The sequence below is a fragment of the Eubalaena glacialis genome, chromosome 11 (assembly GCF_028564815.1).
Source record: "Eubalaena glacialis isolate mEubGla1 chromosome 11, mEubGla1.1.hap2.+ XY, whole genome shotgun sequence".
NCBI classification, from domain to species: Eukaryota; Metazoa; Chordata; class Mammalia; order Artiodactyla; family Balaenidae; genus Eubalaena; species Eubalaena glacialis.
In genome coordinates this window covers 28,673,039-28,694,717 of record NC_083726.1, presented here as the reverse complement: position 1 = coordinate 28,694,717, position 21,679 = coordinate 28,673,039, and the positions used below count along the sequence as shown (strand labels likewise).

The following is a 21,679-nucleotide window of genomic DNA, read 5'->3' as shown; positions in this document are numbered from 1 at the left end:
TTTATAATGGTCCATAGTTCAGCATATTCATATATTTATGCTAGTAACTGTTTTCTCCTATTCTGAATTAACAAAGTCTTGTTAGAGAAATAAAAAACCTACATTTATGCATCTCATACTCCTTTGCAGCTGTGGCTCACAAAATCAATTACTTGGCATTAATTCAAACTTGTAGGTTTTTCCATTAGGAAAAAAGATAATTAAAAAAAAACAGCCAATGACTGTCATTGAATAAATAAATTCAGGGTCCACTAACAAATGGATCACTAATGTGCAAAAGGCTTTGTTCAAGGCCACCCGCTAAGTGAAGGGGCAGCATTGAGGAGATTCTGGGGTCCTCCTACACTCACCCCATATGTCACATGTGTTCCATCTGCATCTTTTTCCTTTATTCCTAAGCAAGTAGAAATTTGGAGTTGGAAGAAGGTGTGAGGAAGATATAACACATAGGGGAAGCCAGTGAATGGAAAGAAAGGTGAGAGCAGGTGCAGGGATAGTACCTGCCTAATGCTAACGGCGGAGCTCCCAGGGGAAGGTTCTGGCAGCCTGCTCCTCTGTGATTTCTGCTCTTCCTGTGGCTGGTGGGTCAGCTTTTTTACATATATATCTTTACAGCCAAAGAATGCTTTGCATGTATATCCTGACAACAACCTTATTGTTTTTACACTTAACGACACTCATGGAGAACCTCCTAAGTGCTCCTTGTCTCCTACATTGTTTCCCATCCAACACCACACTGCCCCCTGACTACTCCGTCTGATATGCAAATTTGATCACGTTATTTCTCTGCTACAAAATGGTTTCTCACTAATGGTTTCTCAATCCGACATTGGCTTTCAAGATCTTCCATGACCTGCCTCCACACTACTTTCCAGCACCGTATTCCCTCACTGTCCTTCCCAGCTCTATGCTCACAGGGCACCTAAACAGGTCTACCCTCTCCACTCTGGTGTCCTTTTCCTGCTCTCCTCGTTGCCTGGAATTCTCTCCCGCTCCCAGCTGTTCCCACCTGTGGCACTGTCTGACTGGCTTCCCTGGTGGCGCAGTGGTTGAGAATCCACCTGCCAATGCAGGGGACACGGGTTCAAGCCCTGGTCTGGGAAGATCCCACATGCCACGGAGCAACTAAGCCTGTGCGCCACAGCTACTAAGCCTGTGCTCTAGAGCCCGCGAGTCACAACTACTGAGCCCACACGCCACAGCTACTGAAGCCCACGCGCCTAGAGCCCGTGCTCCGCAACAACAGAAGCCACCGCAATGAGAAGCCTGCGCACGGCAACGAAGAGTAGCCCCCGCTCGCCGCAACTAGAGAAAGCCCGCACACAGCAACAAAGACCCAACACAGCCAAAAATAAATAAATTAAAAAAAAAAAAAAAGAGCTAGTGAAGTCTTAAAGCCTGTTTTTTTTTTATTAATTAATTTATTTTTGGCTATGTTGGGTCTTCGTTTCTGTGCGAGGGCTTTCTCTAGTTGCGGCGAACAGGGGCCACTCTTCATCGCGGTGCGCGGGCCTCTCACTGTCGCGGCCTCTCTTTTTGCGGAGCACAGGCTCCAGACGCGCAGGCTCAGTAGTTGTGGCTCACGGGCCTAGTTGCTCCGCGGCATGTGGGATCTTCCCAGACCAGGGCTCGAACCCGTGTCCCCTGCATTGGCAGGCAGATTCTCAACCACTGCGCCACCAAGGAAGCCCAAAGCCTGTTTTTTTTTTTTTTTTTTTTAAAAATGACCCTCCATCATCCCGCAAGATCTAGATCTTCATCTTGGAAGCCTTCTCTGGCCTCCCGAATAGGACTGTGCTCTCCCACCTTTGAGCCTCCACTGTGACAGGTGCAGAATTTATTATGCTATTTTCACAGTGGTTTGTTTACATCACTTCTACATGTATCAATATTTCTCAAAGTGTGGTCCAAAGAACAAGTGCCTCAAAAACATCTGCCTCTGAGAAGCGCAGATGCCTCATTCCCATTTGAAATAGGCCTTCCTGGGGCTTCTTAGGTGACTAAAGCTGAGAACCACTGGAATGGACTTTAAACTCCTCAAGGGCGGGCATAACCTATTAGGACACGGTTGGTAATGAATGAATAAAAATAGTTAATTGCTTTTCAGCCATGGGTTGAGCATCTGTAGCTCCTACTATGTGTAATGTTTACAAATGCAGCTCAGAGTACAGTTAGTCTCGTTTACCATCGCACCCATCCCAGACCCTAGCCCAGCGCCGTGGGGCATGATAGGCACTAAATAAATACTTTTTCACGGATGGCAAGAAACTGTGGCCTGCAGAAACTCTGAGTGCTGTACAGCAGGGCAGAGGTGCAGCGAAAGCATCAACAAGATTAGCACAAGGCCTGTTCAGTTCCCCAGGAGAAGGCACTAAGTCAGAGCAAGAGCATAGCTGGCACTGCTCTGATGTTCCTTTGTAGAAACCCTTGATGTGGGCTGTGAAATGTCAAATCCAGATTTGATTAAGCCCAACTTCAAATCCCCGAGGCAAGTGTGTATCCACGGCCTTAATGGAATTATTGGAGCCACCTCCGTCTGCTACTTTCAAAAGGGCTGAGCTAGCACCCCATCCATTGATACCAACTCCTACAAAATGAAGCCTGCAGTTAATTCAGCACATCCCAAGCGGATAAAGCCTAAAAAGCTCGATCTGGCTTCTTCCTGAAAATTGAAGTATTAAATTAAACCAAAAAAAAAAAAAATGTTCTGGTGTACTGTAAACGCCTAAAGAAAGGGGGGTCCCAAAGGCTACAGTAGAAATCAAAGTTCTGTTTCTTTTTCTTAGGCCTAGACTGTTGCCTATTTGGCACTTTCTACTTCCTCCTTCAAATGATAACCTATCAGTTTTCAGATAACCCATACTTTGAACTTTTAAAGGCAAGCCAATAAACAACATGAGCTGTCGTAAGGGCTATGGACTTCTAGTTGAATGATTCAGTATATACAAGTGGAAACTTGGCTTCCCCTGCTTATACACACTTTGAGGTATGGGCAAAAAATGTCAGGCCAGAACCGAGTCTCAAACCAAAGTAGGCACATTGGGATCTATCAGATTAAACCCGAATGCTGCAGCTTCACTGGAGCAGACCTGATTTCACCACTGAGTTCTCAAAGGGAAGAGGGGTGGGGGGCATCTACTCCCAAGCTCCACCACAAGCCAGAGCTCCACTTCGTTCTGTGAAATTCAGAACACATTTATTCTCCTTTTTTGTTTTTCTTCAAAATTTACTCCTGCCCTAACTTACGGTCTTGGCTGAAGCTAAAATCGTAACAGCCCAAGACGGCAGGGGAAAGGCTGCTTTACTGTGAAATCCAATCTGAGTAAAAGCAAAACGGATCAGCAATCTTTTGACCTTACCCAGTGGCAAAGTCTCACTGATTCACGTGTTTAGAGAACTTGGAAAAGGTCTGACGAGCTGTCAAACCACTGAAAATTTAGAGTTTTTCTTGTTACCCTCTATAGAAATGATTCCAACATTTTGCAAATTCCAGAAGCTTCCTAAAGCAGGACCAACAAGTTTGAGGAAGACACAAGTCTCTTGGTGACCCTAGAACCACCCTCATGTTTCTGGGACTCTTGAGATCAGCCCAGGCCAGTTATCTAGAGGCGATAATGGATTCTGTTGGGGCCATCTGTGCCAGACTCACCACAAGAGATAGATCATTTCCAAACCAACACCTCATATAGAAGGGTGGAGGAAGCACTCACCACTTTCTGGTTCCTACATCAAGAGCTAATCCCAGACGTGGCCATGACATAAAGGCAGGCGTCCTGGCAGCAGCTGCCACGGGGATAATTGGTTTAAATAGCAAGTACTCTTTAATGCACAAAGTACATTAGACATAGTTCCTGCCTTTCAGGGACTCCCTTGCCTAAAAGCACCCATTGTCTCACTCTCTCTTGACTTACATGTGACGTCCAAACTCATATAAACCCTTTCCAGCGTGTCCGTACTGACTCTTCCATCTTCCCACTGTGTCCAAAATGCATTCTACCCTTCAGACCAAGGGTTGGCAAACTTTTTCTGTAAAGAGCCATATAGTAAATATTTCAGGTTTGCAGGCCATATGGTCTCTTTCATAACTATTCAACTCTGCTGTTGTAGAACAAAAGCATTCATAAATAGTAATGTAAATGAATGAGCCTGGCTATATTTCAATAAAACTTTAACCAAAACAAGTAGCAGGCTAGATTTGGTCCCCAGGTTGTAAGTTTGCTCACTTCTGTTTTAAACAGACCAAATTTATTCCTTTGCAGGTGCTGGTTTCTTCTGCCTGGGATCCTTTGTCCTTTTTTCTCAGCTCAAATATATTAATGCATTAAAATTCATTATTTACTGGAAGATTATTATATGCCAGATACTATCCTAAGATCTAGAGAGGCAACGGTGAAAAAACAGACATTTTCAACTGTGATAGAATTTAGATTCTAGTGGAAGCAAGTGGACAATAAACAAGTAGCAAGCAACAGCGTGCATGCCAGGTAGAACTAGGATGAAGAAAAATAAGGCAGGGTAGGTGGGTGAGGATGTTATTTTAAATAGTGGTTGAGGAAGGCCACTAGGATGAAGTAATATGAGAGCAGAGATGAAAATAAAGCATGAGTTCAGTCTATGTGGATATAGAAAGTGGGGAGTGGTAGTAGGAAAAGCATTTCAGGCAGAGGGAATAGCAAGTGCAAAGTGCCCAAAGCAGAGCATTCTTGGTATACTGGAGGAAATGATAGGAGGCCAGTGTGATTGGAGTGAGGTGAATGAGTGAGGGATGAGATCAGAGAGGTAGCTATGGGCAAGATTTTGTAGGGCCTTGTGGGCCATGGAAAGGACTTTAATTTTTATTTGGAGTAAAACTGGAAACCATTGAAGGGTAGGAAGCAGAAGAGTGAAATAATCTGCCTTAGATTTTAATAGGATCATGGCGATAGCCATGTGTAGGATAGACTATAGCGAGGCAAGAACAAAAGCAGAAAGACCTGCTAAGAGGCTACTGTAATAATCCAGGTGACAAATGTTGTCCAGGGTGACAAGAGGGGAGGTATTAAGAGTTGTCAGATTCTGAATATGTTTTGAAGGCAAAGCTGAAAGGTAAAATGTGAAGGAAATAGTCATGGACAATGCCAAGAATTCTGACCTGAGGAACTGGAAGGATGAAGTTTCCCTCTATTAAGATGGCGAAGACTGTAGGAGGAACAGATTGGGTGGGAAAAAAATCAAGATTTTTAAAAAATCATGTTATGTGTGAGATGCCTGTTGGACCTGTAAGTGGAAATGTCAGGTAGGCCGTTGCATAAATGCTTTGGAGTTCAGTGGGAATATCATGGGTGGGAGTAGGTATTGGGGAGTTATCTGAAATAGATGATATTTAAAGCCCTGAAATGAGGTAGGATCACTTAGAGAGAAGGGAGAAGAGAATAGAGTTCAGGGACTGAGTTCTGAAGTACTTGATGTTCAGAGCTTGGAAAGCTGTAGAAGAGCCGACACAGAAGACTTAAAAGGAGTGACCGTGAGACATGAAGTGAAGCAAGAGTGACCTCCCAGGAGCCAAGTGAAGGAAGTCTTTCAAGAAGGAGGAAATGAACAACTGTGTGAAATATTGTTGACATATTGAGTGAGATGAGGACTAAGGCATGACCCAGATTTAGCAACATGGGAGCCATTGTTGACCTGGATAAGAACAGTGTGGAGTGGCGAGGATGAAAGCCTGTAAGGAAAATGGATAACAGAGAATGGAAGAGACCCAAATAGTACCTTCCTTCCCCTGGGACCCCATAATACTTGATACTCTCATAACATTTTTCACAATGACAATTATTGGCCTGTATTTCTATCTCTGCAACTACTCTGTGAGCAATCTGAATGCTGAACCATATTCATCATCCTCTATACAACACAGCACTAAGTACTCACTAAATGTTTGTCAAATGAATGTGAAATTGTAATCTAAGAAAGCCTTCATATAAATGAATTTGAGTGCCATTTAGACTAGAAAAAGTAACACTAATAAGCAGGATTTTAAAAGGGAGGGTGATGGGTACTGTATATTATTGTACAGTGTTGTGACACTGTAGATATTTGGGTTTATTCCCTGAATATTTTACTATTTTTGTATTTAAATGATACATAAGTTATTCTCCATAGCATATGGTGAGATCCCTCAGTACAACGAGTTCAATTTTGCTAAAGAGTAGAGTGAAATTCTATCGAAATTAGGAAATTTACTCTCATCCCTTAGACTGTGTGTACTTGGTGTAAGATTCAATAAAATGTGTCTCTCTACCTCCTTTCGAGTTTCCAAAGTTACCAACTCACCATCGTTGTAGGAAGCCTCCAAAAATTCCTAGCTCCCTATTCTTTTTTTTTAAAATTACATTTAAAAAAAATAAGAATCACTACAGTGAGTTACTTTGGGGTCTGAATAACATTGGGTTGATTATGTCTATCTTTATTGGAATAATTATTTGAGCATTGAGTTCTTACAGCCATATTTATTAAGGTCCAGAAGCACAAATTATTACATGATGATTCAAGTGACTTTCTGATTATACTGCTTAATAAAATTAACACTGGAGTCTGAAACACTGTGTCCAGAAGTCAAACGGTGATTTTCCAAGCATCCATTTAAAAAAAAAAAAAAGTAGCTTCATTTCAGGGCATAAAATTTTGCAATTCTTCTATCTTCAAGTGAGGGTTAGTTAGTGCAGTTAGTCACTGCAAATTAGTGATTCAGTTACATTTTATTTATTCAATAGGCAGAGAAGTTTTAAAAAGTGTTAGGTGAGTCATTTCATAAGACCAAAGCCAAGCAAAATTAGAGCAGCCCCTGGTTGAAGCTATTTTTATTGCAATGAAAAGGTTCCTTGCTGTGTATTGGGTACACAGGTGTGGTCAAACTTCGGCATGGAAAGTAAGAAGTCATGAATTCTAAGGCAATGACTACTAATGCCTTGAATATGTAATGCCACAGACACATTTGCTGTAAGAAGCCAAATCATGTGACAGAGGAAATTAGGTAGAAGCAGTTGAAATTTTTTCCCCTTTATATTCCATTTATCAATGATCCAAGGACCCAAATTCCTACTTTACATAAAGGCTTTCTTTTTTCTATTTTATAGAGAAATAACCTTATAGAAAACTGTTCTTGTGCATTACTCTTTTGTGTCTATAGAGCTCCTTATTTTGTGGGTCGTGGATTTAATAGGCTGTAATGCTGTTTAAACACCATAGATACTTAATGCAGCATGAAAAGCCCTTAAGCTATGGGAAATTACAAAAATGTCTCAGTGCCATGGTTGCAAAAGTGAATGATCTTCTTGACACAAACCTCAAAGGTAAAATGAAATTACATTTCCCATAGGTTTCCGAGTATCTGTTGACCAGTGACCACGGTCTCCCATGATTTCATCCATGTACCTCTTAGGGATTCAGTTCCAGCCAGACAGCCAACTCTCAGCTATAGTTGCTCTGGAAACTCAGCTCCGGAAAATATCAGGAGCTTCATCGACGATAAAGCCAAACACAAAATAGTTACCTTATATAGGTCAGGGAGCAGGTTCCTGGTATGCTTGGTGTCAGTATAACAGGCTGTTCAGTCAGGAGTCTTTGATCTAAAGAGAGTGCCTATCAATAAAGCAATCATATGGCAAGTGCCCATTATCAACATCAATTTTGATAAACTAATACAAATCAACAGAGATTTTTAAATCAGTATCTAATAATTCTAATTATATAGATATTTGTTTTGGAATTTGAAAAATACATAAAAGGGAATAAAATATTATGGTCTTAGCATGCAAAGGGGGATGTGCAACCATGATGAAGTAGGTTTCTGTCTTCATATTTCTTCTTGTTTTTATACTTATTAAAGGGTCAAGAGAAAGTTTATGAAATTTTATGGTAGCAGACTAGAATTTTATGCTTTCTGTATTAAAAGGGAGAAGTCAATCTCTTCTCCAAATCGATAATGGCCATCAATTGATAAAGGGGATTGCCCGGCAGCTCAGCGACTTCTTGTTTATTAGGTAGAGTTTGCATCAAATTCAACAACTGGTTTTTAAACATGGCATTGCCTGTAACCATTCTTGGAAACTGGGCACCTAGGTAACATGCTTTCGTGTATTAAATTAGCTCTCCGTAAAACAGGGTGTTTCTGCACTGCCCTGCCCTCAGTTTAAACAGCTCTGAACGCCACTCCTTCGTTCTCCCCACTCTCATCCCCACCCCATGCTATGCTCAAATAGGGAACTTTTTCATTTCTTTTCCTATCTTTCCTGTTCTTAAAAAAAATTCCTCGTTCTCTCCCTCTTCGATAATTTTCAAGCTGGCCATGCATGTTTTTGAAAGGCAGTTGAACGTAGTGGTTAATATAAAGGTTTGGAGCTAAAGAGTCCTGGGTTTGAATCTCAGGTCTGACACTTACTAACTGTGCCCCTTTGGGCAAATTATTATACACTTAACTCTAGGCTTCAGACTCTTCATCTATAAAATGGGGATACTGATAACTACTTTCAGGGTTATTTTGGGGACTATTAGAGATAATGTAGTTAAAAAGCTGAACAGAGCACAGCATGCATGAATCATAGCTATTATGATTGAAAAAAATGACAAATTGACTTGTGAAAAACATAGGAAACATAATTTTTTCACAGAAATAGTATTTGTAAGGTTCTAATGGACCCACTAACACACTGCAAAATTAGCTCCAGATGACATTAATGGGAATGAAATGCAGACCTCTGTCACCCAACTCCAGGCAAGTTTCATTTAGAACAGACACACGGAAAAGACTGAGATAGAAAAACTGAGAAAGCTGCTAACTTGCACTTAAACGTTGTATATTTCTGCTCTTTACTTGGTCCAGGAAAGTATATTAGAAAGTATATCTAGCCTAACAAGCTGAGAGTGTGTGGTATGGGTCAATTAAGGTTATAAAATAACAGAGAGAAGAGGCCCTCATCAGAGTTTGGTGCTTTACAATAGACGAAAAAGCAAAGAGAGCCCTAATCAGCTTATGTGGGCCTGGGTTTCTCTTCCTTACTCTTAGAAGAAGGGATCTCGCTTTATTCCCCTGCTCCCTAAGGAGAGCCCTCCTCCCTCCCTCAAGTATTCAGGCTAATCACAACTGGTGAGGTAGTCTCCAGGCTGACTAAGAAATCAAAAGGGAAGGGAGGGGAGGCAGTGTGGATTTCAGAGAAAAAATAACTTAAGAAAAAGTATGTTCTCAGAGGGGGGAAAATTAGAGAATCAGGTCGCTGAGCTGGAGCCAGGAAAAATCCACATGAGTAGAAACTGGAGCGATGAAAGTATTTCATAGTAACACATCCAAAGACTGAATGTGCCTGGCCCAGAGGATGTTCTTCCCCCTCCTGGAAAGTGGCTGGGGGCTGAAAGACCTCTAGGCTTTTCTCTGTAATATTCATTCACTAATCAGCGCTATTCAGCCAATCTCACATGTGGTCTTATGTGAGGTGCCCTGGAAAGCGCGAGGACCACATAGCAACGATTATAATCAAAACCACTGGAGACTTATTTCAGCTTCTGAAATATGAGGCTTCAAAGGCAGACATGCCTCCAGTGAAAACCAGCACTTTCTTTCTCTTTCTTTCCTTTCTTCCTTCCTTCCTTCCCTCCCTCCCTCCTTCCCTCCTTCCCTCCTTTCTTCCTTCCTTCCCTCCCTCCCTCCCTCCCTCCTTCCCTCCTTTCTTTCATGTCTACAGTTTTTTTAGATTCAAGTACTTGCTAATTATATATCAATAGAGACAGAATGCATTTTGCCTAAAGCAAAGATATAAATGGTTTAAAGGGCAGGCAAAGTGTCACATGTCAGTAGACATTAGTTGAAATTAAACTCTGCTGATGTGACTAGAATATTGACATCTCTGTTAGAGTCAATATCTCAAAATTGATGACGTGGTTTGGCATATGTATTTCCTTAATGACTTTCCAGTGTAATGTGAACATATATAACAGCACTCCACACATCTGAGGGGCTTAAACTCCTTCCTCTTGTGTTTTCACCAAAAACTGTCAAACATTTTTAATCCAAATTTCAGTTGAAAATGGGATATGAGGCACAATGTAACATCCTGAAAATCTTGGCCAAAAAATATGTATATCTATCTATCTATCTTGTTTGTATGGTTAATTATGCTGCAACTCAGGTAATACTGGGCCTGAATTTGGGGATAAGGACCTAATGGACCCATAAACACACTGCAAACTTAGCTCAAGATGACATTAATAGGAATGAAATGCAGACTTCTGTCACCCAACTCCAGGCAAGTTTCATTTAGTACAGACACACGGAAAAGACTGAGATAGAAAAAACAAAGAAAAATTATATTTGCTCAGGGGGAAGAAAAAACCAAGAGGAATGTTCTTTTATCTTCCAGTTTACTCATTTATCTCTAATTGCTGTGTTCTTCTCTATTTGCTTCTCTGCATCTTGCCTGACGTAATGAGGCTTGTTGTCGATGACTAAGGAGTTTTTGTTTTATTTTGTTTATCTGGGATTAGCCAGATAAAGTCTTATTCCTCTGTTTCAGCTCAGTTTGACTTTCTAAATCAGTGCATCCACTTATGATTCTACCTGGACCTGTGGTTCTGAACCCTAATTCTACAGGAGAGTCTGATGGACAGTTTTAAAATATACTAATCTTTAAGCAATTGAATTAGATTACCTGGAATAGGGGCCTGGGAGCTAACCAGTACCCTTTAAATTAGAAATGGCAAAACTCTGGTCCAAACTACCATGTTTCAGTTATCTATTGCTGTGTAACAAACCATCCCAATACCTAATGGCTTAAAACAAGTTGCTATTTTTGATGATTCTGTGGGGCAGAAATCTGGGCAGGGCACATCTGCCTGGCTCTTCAGTTCCACATAATGTCACCTAGAGTCATTCAACTGCATTCAGTGGACCTGAAGGTCCAATAAGGCTTCACTCACATGACAGACACTTCAGTGATCTTCTGCATGGCCCCTCTCTCTCCACACGGCTATCTTGGGCTTCCTTATAGCATGGTGGCCTCAGGTAAGTCAGGCTTCTTAGATGGCATCTGGATTCTAAAAGAGAAGAAGCAAAAGCTGTTAGTCTCTTTCAAGTCTTAGCTTTAGAAGTCCCACATCACTACTTCCAAATTCTATTTGTCAAAGCAAGTTACAAGGCCAGCCCAGATTCAGCGGGGGGATATCAGTTCTACTCCTTGATGTGAAAAGCAGCATGCACAATCAGGGGCTGAGTAACTGCTGGTGGCCATACTTTGAGATTATAGATCACACATCACCAGTTCCCAATCCTAAAGTCATGGCAGACGTTTCTATCCCATCATGGCAGTCTCTCCCATTGGTCCTGTACGTGGTCTCACAATTGTTCTCAAGGCTGTACCTCAGAGGTCAGAGGTTAATAGATTGGAGTTACCATGCAGGTTGAAGTGTATTGACAAACCTGGGCTATTGGGAATAGATAAAGTTCTAAACTCTCCCTGCTGTGGCTTATGAAGCAGAGGGATTGGCCTTCTCAGGGAAGATTAAGAAAGTGCCAGTGGCCTCATGGCCCTGTCTCGGGTTGGGGGGGGGAGGTTAGTCTCATGAGTTCTCACAGTAATCCTGTGAATTAGGAATTTCGGGTTTTGTTACTCTCCTCTAGTTTATAAATGGGGAAACTGCGGCTGACTGAACACAAGGCACCGTTTTAGGTGCTACAGAGGACATAAAAGTTACTTAGACATTGTTGCAGTTCTTAGTATCATTTTCTGGCAAAGGAAAGGCATTTAAACGACTAATTATAATACCCAACAGAATAAAATGAGGTTACCAGAGAAGTAGGGGAAAAAAAGATTTTGGAAGTCAAAGGCAGGATAGAATAACTCTAAGTGGTGTGATCTGGCTGGACTTCATGGGGGACAAAGATGGTAATAGGATAGTTTCTTCAGAGGAGAATGATTTGAACATCAGAGGATTAAAAGAAATATTGGGAAAATTAAGCAAGTCATAAAATATCTTTTGTAAAAATATCCTCTTTAAGATCATGCTTCAAAGAAAAAGATGCCATTTCATGACATCATACATTTTGGTTGCAAAAATTATACTAACACAAACCCAAGTTGATTTGTTACTTGTTAATTCTAAGAATTCCCATATAAATATACATGCATAACTAAAGAGCCCTTGAGCCACAACTAAGGAGCCTGCCTGCTGCAACTAAGGAGCCCACGTGCTGCAACTAAGACCCAGTGCAACCAATTAAAAAAATATTTAAAAATAAATAAATAAATATACATGCATAACATAAACTTTAAAAAATGTGTATTTTAATAAAGTTAGTTTCATAATTTTAGTTTTCTTTTTGAAATGGACATCCAATCAAACCTATTTTTTTCACTACTCACTATGAAATTTAAGACCCTAGTTTTGGTTGATTCATTATAAGTGGCATTTTTTCTGGTACCAGTTATTTTGGGGTTATAAAGTTAATGCATAGAAAGTGCCTATCACATGATGAGGGCTTCATAAATTTTACTCTTTGTGCTGTAAAGTTCCATGGGTTTTGACAAATGCATTGTGTCATGTATCTACTATGCCATTATGATTTTTATTTGTTTAACAAAGTTTATATGGTGCTTACTATGTGATAGATGCTAACTCATTTACTCCTTTTAGCAACCTTATTAGACAGATACCATTAGCACATCATCTCTGGTATAGGTGACAAAATTAAGACATAGAGAGGTTAAGTAATTTCCTTAAAATCACACAACTAACATGGGTAGATCTGCATTGAGAACACAGGGCATCTGTGCTCCTAATCACTATACATCCTGCTTCCCTATAATTATTTATTCTACTTTGCTTTTATGGCTTTCTTCTCTTCTTCTTCTTCATCTTAAAACAATTTTCCTTTTACCATACACTGAATTTAACTCTTACCTGCTACATTTCATTACCAGCCCTCTCAATTTTTAAAAAAAATTTCATATGTTTATTCTTCATTCAAAATCTAATCATCATTCTAACAAAAGTTTTTCAAGTAATCATATTAAAATATAATTTATTCTATAAGTTGGAGACCAGATACAATATAGGGTAAGGGAAAAAATACATTATAATTTTTTTATTGACGTATAATTGACATATACCATTATATTACTTTCAGGTGTAAAACACAATGATTCGATATGTGTAAAAACTGCAAAATGGTCACCACAATAAGTCTAGTTAACACTTGATCAATTGTTACTGAGTTCAGAAATTTGAGGTGTGCAGACAGATAAGAGCTCCCTGCTGAAATCATTGCACAAAAAATGACAGTTACTCTGACACTAACATGCTGTCCAGCTGAAGCACAGCAGCTGACTGACCCTTGTCTGCTTTGGAAACAAAGGCACTTAAGAATCCAACCTGAGATTTTAAAGGAAAGGCAATCTGAAAAGTTAATACAACCTTTTAGTCACTTGTAAATGGCTTCTATTTCCCTATCATTCTCAAAAAAATACAAAAGCAGACTTTCTGTCACCTTTAGAAATTCTAGGAGCTGCTAAAGAAATGGATAACATTTAGGAGAAGTGGATTCCAATCACTTCTGTGTCTTTTCTTTGGGAAAAGAGGGTACATATCTTGAAGATATTTATAAAAAGCTTCTAAGGAGACAACAATATCTAGACCAAGACACATTAACTATTCTCTTCTCAATGGATTTAGAGTAAAAATATACGTGGAAAGAGTCAGCAAACTTATTCAAGCAAATATCATATGGGTGTTAAGAAAGAAGGCCATTCAATTCACTAGTTACTTCCTACATATTGGTGTAACAATCAAAATCGATTGTTGTCAGAGGAATCTGAGCTCAGAGAGCAGACAATTCAAGTTTGATATTCACTTGGCTTTTAAAAACTCAAAAGGCAATATTTCTTGGAATGCTAAGACATTCTACTTTTCACTGTGCTATGAGCAAGGCCAAAATTGAGGCCAATGACAGTGGAAATTATACCACTAATCCCTGGGTATTTTCCTAAAGTTCTCTGATGGATAATAAGGGGGAGGTAATCAATGTCAATTGAGTGCCTGCAAGGTACTAGACACTTTTAAAATGTTTCATTTAAACCTCCCAACAGTCCCATATGGAAATTATAGACCAAATGAGGAATTTGTTGTTTTTAATGCAAAGGAAGTTATTCAATGTGAGAAAGCTGGAACTGTGAGAGATGTTCATTCTCTTTTTCACATAGCGAGTGGTGGAGTTAGGACCAGAACTCAGGTCTTGAGTCTCTGAGCTCCATATTTATTTGTTCCACAGTATCTGTCATTAGCTTCTGAGATGGAGCTGCGGGGTAGGCTGGAGGAGGCGGGTGCAGGTAGTGGGAAGGCAGCTTCACAGAGGAATGGTAGGGCAGAGACGAGGGCGGCCAAGGTAGGGAAAGGTAATCGGGGGACCGGCTGGCTCAGGGAATACTCGAACAGGAGCCTCTGCCTCGATGGGTTGGGCTTAAAGTCCCAGGTTTGATTCCATTTTCTCTTTCACCTATTGGATCCAGTTCATGGGCAGTTTCCCACAGCCCTTTAAGAGCTACCTCCCTTCCACTGGTGGGGTAATGCTAACCAGAAAGCTGAGGTGTTGCAGGCCTTCTTCAGCATGGCAGTATTTCCAGTCATTAGACTATTTTCCTCAGGGCCTAGCTCCAGAGAGGTCTTGGCTTCTCAGCCAAAAGGACCTGGGATTGCCAAGCAGTAACTCTTTAATTTATTGCCCCTGTTCTACATTCCTGACCTGTGAGTATTTGCAGACACAGAGACCAGCTTTCCAAAGCCCAGCATAAGCTGCTTTAATTTTGTCATTGTCCTATAATTTCATGGAAATGGCTGCTATGAAGCCAACAAATGACTAATAAAATCCCTCTGCCCACTCATTTTTAATGTCCTTCTGGAACTCCAGAACAGGGACCATCTGGTCATGGTGCTTACTTTAATATAAAAGAGGGGCTGAGTTGCAAATCATATTTCTGAGAGAAGGCTGGAACGAAACTTCTGTTTGTGAACCCAAAGCACAGCAAAACAAGTCTAGCGTTTCATTTGGGGCAGTGATGACACACACTGAGTGCCGCATAGGCAGCTCTGCCTGTGGAGAGGTTAAATTTTGACACACACACACAGATGATATACAGATATCAATCAGTACTACTAACTGTCACATCTATTGAGCACTATCCACGTGTCAGGCAATGTGCAACGCACTCTGGATTATTTTGTAATAGGCAAGTATTAGTGTACTCACTTTATAGGTGAAATAAATAGAGACTTAACGGAAGTTAAGTAAACCTGCTCCAAGTCACACAGCTAGTAAATAACAGAGCGAGGCTTGGAAAAAAGGTCCGTCAGTTTCTACATACGTGCCCTGAGCAATTGACTTACTTGACTCATTGCAGTAAGGGCTTTTGGAAGAAAAGCCATCCTAAGCAATGACTAATCTTTCAAGCACGTAAATTTTAGTACCAGAAAGCTATGTGGACATTTTTTTTTTCTATTTTACTTTGGAATTATTTTAGTTTTTACAGAGAAGTTGCAAAGATAGCAATAGAGTACTCCTGTCTACCTTTATTCAGCTTCTTCTAATGTTAACATCTTACATAACCATGATACATTTGTCAGAACTAAGAAATTATCTTTGGTACAATACTAATAACTAAACTACAGACATTGTTCAGATTGTGGTACAATTTTTATTTGCAAGTTTTTCTTGTAACTTTTTGATTTGATCACCCTTTTTAGGATCTACGTTTTTGTTGTTGTTCTTTTAGTAAACTTAATTTTTTAAAATTTATTAAGACTGGTTTTTTAGAGCAGTTTTAAGTTCACAGAAGAATTGAGAGGAAGGTACAGAGATTTCCCATATACCCTCTGTTGCCACACATGAATAGCCTTCCCTATTATCAACATTCCTTACCACAATGGTACATTTACTACAATTGATGAACCTACTTTGACATGTCATCATCACCCAAAGTCCCTTGTTTACATTAGGGTTCACTCTTGTTGTATATTCTATGGGTATGGACAAATGTGTAATGTCATGTATCCTTCATTATATTATCATACAGAATAGTTACACTGCCTTAAAATTCCTCTGTGCTCCACCTATTCATCCCCCCCACCCTCCCTGCCAACCCCTGGCAACCACGGATATTTTTTACTGTCTCCATAGTTTTGCCTTTTCCAGAATGTCATGTGGTTGGAATCACGTAATAGGTAGCCTTTTCAGATTGGCTTCTTTCACTTTTAAGAAAACTAAATATGTATTTAAAGTTCTTCCATGTCTTTTTATGGCTTAATAGCTTATTTCTTTTTAGCAGTGAATAATATTTCATTTTCTGGATGTACCACAGTACACAGTATATAGTTATTTATCATTCTCCTTGCGAGGGACATCTTGGTTGCTTCCAAGTTTGGGCAATTATGAATAAAGCTGCTGTAAACATCCATGTGCAGGTTTTTGTGTGGACATAAGGTTTCAACACCTTTGGGTAAATACCAAGGAGCACGATTGCTGAATTGTACAATAAGAATATGTTTAGTTTTGTAAGAAATTGCCAAACTGTCCTCCAAAGTGGCTGTACCATTCTGCATTCTTACCAGCAATGGATGAGAGTTCCTGTTGCCAGCATTTGGTGTTGTCACTGTTCTGGGTTTTGGCCTTTCTATTAGGTGTGTAGGGGTGGATCTACATTTTTTTATGCTATAGGGAGTTGAATGTAGTTTTCAATTTTAAGTTATATACTTAACCAACTCTGCCATGGACAGACATCAAGGGATCCAAACATTGCTGCGTTTGGGCTAAGTACACACTTCCTGGTTGATCATGGTCAGTTAAGACCCAGAAATTCTCCCTTCAGCTGCTCTTCTGCACCTTCAAACTTACCTGGTTTCTGTATGTGAATCTCAACTGTGTGACTCGACTTAGTCGTTCTGACTCTGCTCTTGGGTGTTTGTTACCAAGATTTGGCAACTTGACTCAGAATTTGCAAGTTCCTGACCTCAATTTCTCTCTCTTTTTTTTTTAAACATCTTTATTGGAGTATAATTGCTCTACAATGGTGTGTTAGTTTCTGTTCTATAACAAAGTGAATCAGCTATACATATACATATATCCTCATATCTCTTCCCTCTTGCATCTCCCGCCCACCCTCTCTATTCCACCCCTCTAGGTGGTCACAAAGCACAGAGCTGACCTCCCTGTGCTATGCGGCTGCTTCCCACTAGCTATCTAGTTTACATTTGGTAGTGTATATATGTCCACGCCACTCTCTCACTTCGTCCCAGCTTACCCTTCCCCCTCCCCGTGTCCTCAAGTCCATTCTCTACGTCTGCATCTTTATTCCTGTCCTGCCCCTAGGTTCTTCAGAACCTTTTTCTCTTTTCTTTTTTTTTAGATTCCATATATATGTGTTAGCATACAGTATCTGTTTTTCTCTTTCTGACTTACTTCACTCTGTATGACAGACTCTAGGTCCATCCACCTCACTACAAATAACTCAATTTCGTTTCTTTTTATGGCTGAGTAATATTCCATTGTATATATGTGCCACATCTTCTCTATCCATTCATCTGTTGATGGATACTTAGGTTGCTTCCGTGTCCTTGCTATTGTAAATAGAGCTGCAATGAACATTGTGGTACATGACTCTTTTTGAATTATGGTTTTCTCAGGGTATATGTCCAGTAGTGGGATTGCTGGGTCGTATGGTAGTTCTATTTTTAGTTTTTTACGGAAACTCCATACTGTTCTCCATAATGGCTGTAACAATTTACATTCCCACCAACAGTGCAAGAGGGTTCCCTTTTCTCCACACCCTCTCCAGCATTTATTGTTTGTAGATTTTTTGATGATGGCCATTCTGACTGGTGTGAGGTGATACCTCATTGCAGTTTTGATTTGCATTTCTCTAATGATTAGTGATGTTGAGCATCCTTTCATGTATTTGTTGGCAATATGTATATCTTCTTTGGAGAAATATCTATTTAGGTCTTCTGCCCATTTTTGGATTGGGTTGTTTGTTTTTTTGATATTGAGCTGCATGAGCTGCTTGTATACTTTGGAGATGAATCCTTTGTCAGTTGCTTCATTTGCAAATATTTTCTCCCATTCTGAGGGTTGTCTTTTCATCTTGTTTATGGTTTCCTTTGCTGTGCAAAAGCTTTTAAGTTTCATTAGGTCCCATTTGTTTATTTTTGGTTTTATTTCCATTTCTCTAGAAGGTGGGTCAAAAAGGCTCTTGCTGTGACTTATGTCATAGAGTGTTCTGCCTATGTTTTCCTCTAAGAGTTTTATAGTGTCTGGCCTTACATTTAGGTCTTTAATCCATTTTGAGTTTATTTTTGTATACGGTGTTAGGGAGTGTTCTAATTTCATTCTTTTACATGTAGCTGTCCAGTTTTCCCAGCACCACTTATTGAAGAGGCCGTCTTTTCTCCATTGTATATTCTTGCCTCCTTTATCAAAGATAAGATGACCATATGTGCGTGGGTTTATCTCTGGGCTTTCTATCCTGTTCCATTGATCTATATTTCTGTTTTTGTGCCAGTACCATACTGTCTTGATTACTGTAGCTTTGTAGTATAGTCTGAAGTCCGGGAGCCTGATTCCTCCAGCTCCGTTTTTCTTTCTCAAGATTGCTTTGGCTATTTGGGGCCTGACCTCAATTTCTATGTGCCACATCAACTTTCCTTCAGGACATATCTTATGATTGGAGTTAAATTTCAATTGTGTCTCTAGCTTGATATTTAGGTTTTTGTGTTCTTATTGTTGGACTGTACCCTGAGTCTGCTTACTCAATAATCACATTTCATAAGGGAAGACCCAAATCCCCTGTGCTGACCATTAATTTATCCCATTTTTACAGAGAAAATGTGAACTTAAAGTGAATGGTCTGAATTACATAGCACACAACTGGAAAAATTAAAAGACACAGGGAAGGAGAGATAACTTCCTAAGTATTCTTTAGTTGTTAGGACAAGTGGAGCTTAAAATAAAAATTAAACAGAGATCAAACATCACAGAAAGGTATATTTTGGAAAAGAACTTAAAAGTCTTTTCCCTGCCAAATGTCAGAAATATTTTAATCCAGTTTTGGAAAGGAATGTTGTCATAATTCACAGTATTTAAACTTGGGCTTTGACCAGGCAAAACAAGTATTAAAATCAGACTTAACATGTCTGAAACAAATTTATCATTTTTTTTTTCTGAAGTCAGTTCCTCCTCTTGCCATTCCTGATTTTATTATTGGGTCTGCCGTGTTCCCAGACACACGGCTAGAAAAGTCAGTGTCATTTTTATTCTGTTCATGCTGATGTGCAATAGGTTACCAGTTCCTGCTGACTTTGCCTCTGTCACTCCCATATTTGCCCATGTTTTTCCATTTTTACTGCTGCTATTCCTTTGCTTAGGTTATTTTACAAACCTCTTGATCCATGTGCTTCAAGTATATGTGTGGGCAGCTTAATTTCCAATGTATAGTCACTGCAGGTCATCAATTTGTTAAAAAACTTCAATGGCATTCCCACACCTACTGGATTTAGAATAGACCTTTACTCTAGCTGTTGAGGTCAATACCCTTGCCCCACTTTACCAGATGTATCTATTATGACTCCCTTCTTTGTACACCATAAACCAGCCCTACTGGTTTGTGTTTTTCCTTGAACGGATACTGCCGCAGGGCATTTGCACATGCTGTTTCTTCTGCTCAGGAAGGCCTCTATTCCCACTCATAAGCTACTGGCATACAATACATGAGGGGTTAGCAAACTACAGTGTGAGTGCCAAATCTGGCCTACCAGACTGTTTTAGTAGACAAAGTCTTATTGGAACACAGTGACACTCATTCTTTTATTTTCTATGACTGTTTTTGCACTGAAACATTAGTGGGAAGTAATTGCAACAGAGACCCTATGGCCTGCAAGGCCTAACATATTTACTTTCTGGTCCTTTACAAAAAATACAAGTTCTAATTCCCAATACTAATTCCCTTAACTGAATACCCAATTTAATGTGTTTTAGCAAAAATTTGTTGAGCTCCTACCATGTGCTAAATATACAAACACGGAAAAGATATGGACCATCACTCAAAGAGCTTACTGTCTAAAAGTGATGACAAATCTATAAATGAATTCCTCTACAACATGATAAGTAAAATAACAGCACATATAGGAGATACCTAGAAGCAGAGAATAGGGAGTTATTGATCTTTTGGAGGGGTGAAGAGGTGGGAAAAAAGAGTTTAATAGCTGAGTTGGGTTTGAAATTATGTACAGGAGTTTATCCTAGAGACAAGGGATTAAAGTCATTCCAGATAGAGGAACAGCAGACACAAAAGTGTGGAGGAACATAACCACATGGTCTCTTTGGGGAACCTCAGGTAGGCTCTTATGGAAATGAAATGGAAAGAGATTGGACTATGGAGTCATATTAACCTGGGTTCGAAACTTGACTCTGATAGTCATTAGCTTCATGACCTCGAGTAAGTCTTTAGCTTCTATTAGCCCCATTTTCTCACTCTAGCAGTATTTACATGAATTAACTGATGTGGCATTGGTGAAAGTTTCCAGCATGTTTGATATAGTGTATGTGCAAAAAAAAAAAAATGTGGTTCTTGGTATGTAGCAAAACAAAAAAGTTCATGTAGGTTAGCATGGGACAGGAAGAGTAAAGAGAAAGATATGCATCAGCTCAAAATACAAAGTTGCCTAAAAAAAAAAAAAAACAAACAAAGATGTCTGCTCTTTTCTCTGTATCTCAGTCTCAATTCTCCCTGTAGCACTTTTTCTTTCCTGTATTATACACGACAGGTGTGTTGATCTCATCCTTTCTTCCAAATGGTGACCTCCTTGAGGGCAGGGATCTTTCCTTATTCCTTTTTGTGTCTCCCAAAGTGCCTAGCACTGTGTCATATATAGAACAAGCCTCTGATGAATGCTTGCTGAATTTTAAATCTTAGATTGTGAAGATAGTTTTACAATAATCAACCTGTCACTTTATGTGAAATTGAGACCGATGAGTTGTAAGATGTTTGACTTGCTCAAGCTTGTCCACTTTAATGATCACAAGTCTAACTTGTAGTTTCCAAGAAGGTGGAATTTGTTTTTGTCCTTTCTTCTACTCTTCCCTCATGCATTCATTCTGGGGCACTTTTCCCTTTCAGAAATACCCTCCACCTCACCCTCCAGGTGTCCACTGCTTTTCCAGATATGGCCTCTATCTGTTGTTACATTCACATTGAGATGCTCAGAATTTGTATCATACCTTTTCTGGGAAGGCATGTGGAAAGGAAAGTTAGAATAATCAGGAGTGGATTGGTAGTAGGATTTTAGGCATCAGGAGGAAATCGGTATGTCTTCAAATCCTTTTGCAAAAGCAATCCTTAATCTACCATATATAAGGGCTGTCCTATGGGTCCCAGAACTAACAGAACTTTTAAGTACAGAAGTATTAATAGCTATCATTAATTAAGAGCTTACTAGTAGTAGACACTTTGTATGAGTTGTGTCTATCCCTCACAACACTCATGTGCGTTTACTATCCACTTTCACAGATGGGGAAACTGAGGCTCAGAAAGGTTAGGCAACTTTCACAAGGCCACACAGCTAAGGAGCAGAGTCCATATCTGCCTACTTCATCAGAGTCTCTGACAAGGCCCTT

General features: G+C 39.8%; 1 long non-coding RNA gene across 8 annotated transcripts in view; it reads right to left on the bottom strand.

The window, feature by feature from the left end:
• The window catches only part of LOC133100991 (uncharacterized), a 495,678-nt gene that overhangs the window by 123,515 nt on the left and 350,484 nt on the right, over nt 1-21,679 (bottom strand). For 7 of the 8 annotated variants that reach the window (XR_009702570.1, XR_009702569.1, XR_009702571.1 and 4 more), the window contains one exon: nt 10,945-11,061. This is a non-coding gene — a long non-coding RNA (uncharacterized LOC133100991). Of the gene's footprint in view, nt 1-7,528; nt 7,605-10,944; nt 11,062-21,679 lie in introns of all 8 variants that reach the window. The other variant, XR_009702568.1, reaches the window with a different exon arrangement.